Raw genomic sequence first — 3201 nt, forward strand, 5'->3', positions numbered from 1 at the left:
TCAGATGAAGGTTATTCCAAAACACGTGATCTACGCAAAAAAAAAAAAAAAAAAAAAAAAATATTCGGATGTTTTTTTTTTTCCCCTTTCTTGTTTATCTGTAATATGTTAAGCCATTATCTTAATACCTATAATAATATTTACCCGAATTAGTTTTCCCAGCTACAATCAAAACGAGCAAGACAAATCCGTTTACATGCATTTAACCGGCTAATTCAAAAGTTTTCTGCAAATAAAGTAAACGTGTAATATTGCTTTCATCAGTTCATTAAAAAAAAAAACAATAGTTGCTGCCGACTAATTTTATACTCAAATATACATAAGCTTCACTAGCAGGTTGTGTTGACACAACACAATAGGAATCGACCAGTCATTTTTGATGGGGGAATATATTTTTTCTCGGAACAAACAAATTTGTGTTCATTTCAATTTTAAACAAAACAAAATTTATCCCTTCCTTTTAAAAAAAAAAATAGAATTTCCATGTCTACCCACCCTCCCATGGTCAGTGTCTTAGCTAAATGTGGGATAACAGTCACACTGAGAAAGTAACTATTTTCTAGAGTTATATCTGATAATTGGCTCTCTTTATATGTCAGATAAAATAAGTTAAAGATAAAATAATTCATTTCGTAGTTTTTGTCCTCTCGGCTATCTGATAGATATACGGATGTGCACAGAGACGTTCTACCTGTATGCAGTGTCTCTGTATTATATCTAAATTGAGGAAGCTATTAAACCAAGAGTTCAAAGTGGTGGAGTTGAAATCATTCCTTCGTAAATTTTACGGACGCCATCACGAGTTGGTTGACCGTTATGGAATATCACAGATGGAAGCGGATATGTTCCTAATGTCGTAACTACAATCCCGTCCCCTTTTCCCGAATGTGACCTACCGAATTAGACTTATTATCGGGTTTGTACTAACATGAGCAATACGAAGGGTGCCACATCTGGAGCAGAATCTTCTTACCCTTTATGAGCACCTGAGATCATCCCAGTTTTTGGTGGGGTTCGTGTTGCTCAGTCTTTAGTTTTCTATGTTGTGTTTTGTGTACTATTGTTTGTTGGTCATTTTCTTTTGTAGCCATTGCGTTGTCAGTTTATTTTCGACTTACGAGTTTGAATGTCCCTTTGGTATTTTTCGCCTCTCTTTTTATTGATGTTCCTCAATATTCAGATTGAGCGTTATAAACCTGGAAAGGAATTCTGCTGAAAACGTTCGACTTTGGCAATTGCTCCGTGTTGTATCCCCAACCTTCGTTATGGGTTTTGTCGGGTGTGCATAGGGATTTTGTTTCATGATTCAATACACCAAATCTTAACTTTTCCTTCATGCTGCTAAATATAACAATTAGAACAACACCGTTCTGCAATGCAACATTAATGGTTTCTTATGTAAGATTATGTTGTACAATTTATTTGAAATATATGAAATAAAACATTAAAGTCAATGACTTTAATTTCCTTTTAGCTACCTTAATAATTCCAGAAATGTTTCCCGTGATTGAGGTGTATCCTGTTACAATTTGTTATTGCGTATAGATCTATTATAATTGAATTAAATGTTAAAACACCTTTTTTTATATGTGTGCTACATTTTTCTAGCTTTCCGTTAGTTTATAAAAATAGGGAGATGTGGTATGATTGCCAATGAGACAAATATGCACCAAAGTTAATATGAAGTGGATGTAAGCAATAGTATATGCAACCATACGGCCTTCAACAATGGGAAATATCCATACCGTATAGTCGGTTACAAAAGGCCCCGACATGAAATTTGTCAATACTATTCAATTGAGAAAACTAACGGCCTATCTTATAACAATACAATTTACAAAAAAAAAAAAAAAAATATGACAGGCATGAACCAACGACAACCGCTGAACAACAGGCTCCTGGCTTGGGTTGTTTATTTATCTTGTAATGCAGTCGATCCGAATACTTTGTCCTATTCATACATAATTCAACGTATCAAAAAAGGGATGTAAAAGTGGTGATCGTTCGCACATTTCTAATATGAGTGCTTCAACGCTTCATACAAAATCTGCTACGGTCAACACTTTTACACCCTAATAAAATTATAAAAAGAAGCATTCAATTTTAAATGAAGAACTGAAATACAAATACTGTTTCAGTATTTTTCAGCGGTTTTATCAAGTGTAAGGATCTTGTGTCATGAATCAATATATCATCAGCATTTTTATCAATGAGACACACATTATGAAAATATTGTTTTTGCTTGTTATTAGATAAATATAGCTATCAACATGAACGTGATCAAGCCAACATTAAGTTTATAGTATTCTATTGTTTTTCTGAATATAAAATGCATATTATTAATTTTCTCCAACTTTTTTTTTCCTGCAGTATTTTAGGGTAAATACTTAAACCAAGGCCTGTGTAAATCTTTCATATCGAAGTTCGAAAGAGGAAATTATTGCATCGGAGCCTAAAGGACTAGGCTGGTATGCATAAAACCACTTTAGTTAAGATATCTAATCGTAATACCAATTTTTCGTAGGACATGTAGAAAAATCCGTCCGTTCGGAACAAATCTTAACTTGAGTAGCTTAATGCATATAGGCCCTGAAGAAGATACTTTATCAAATCTGTGTCCAAAAAATTAAATTCTTTCATGAAAATTTCCGCTATAAGTAATATTAAGTTAACCTCAGGCATTTATTTAGTGAATTACGGAAATCCTTGAAATAATAACTATGTGATTCTCTCATCAAAATGGCAAATTCATAGCTACTTTTCCAAGCATTAAATATTTGTGCATATCTATGCAAGTTGTCATGGACTTTCTTTAATCTTACTTTTAAAATACTTAGAAGACTTTTCCATCATATTCTATGTATTTTCAAATGTCCAGATCTCCGTAACGGATATCAGGAATGCTCAAATCATAACATTTGAAAGCCAATGATAAAGACTAAAGCACATGAAGAGCTATATGACCAAAAGGGACCAAAAATAACCAAATTCTTCTAAAGTCAACTTTGCCTTAGGGAGTTAGAACCTTCGTTTATTAATCATTTCTTAATTTATCAACGGAAAAAAATACGAAAAATTTATTTTTAATAATGTCAGTACCGAAGCATTACATGTAGCTACTAAGCTAATGAAATTTCGAAACAGAGTTCCTGTTATAATCTTAATGAAATATATGAAATTTTATTACATTTGTTAAAATAC

This window comes from Mytilus californianus, unplaced genomic scaffold, assembly GCF_021869535.1.
Source record: "Mytilus californianus isolate M0D057914Y unplaced genomic scaffold, xbMytCali1.0.p SCAF_9, whole genome shotgun sequence".
In the NCBI taxonomy this organism is placed as follows: Eukaryota; Metazoa; Mollusca; class Bivalvia; order Mytilida; family Mytilidae; genus Mytilus; species Mytilus californianus.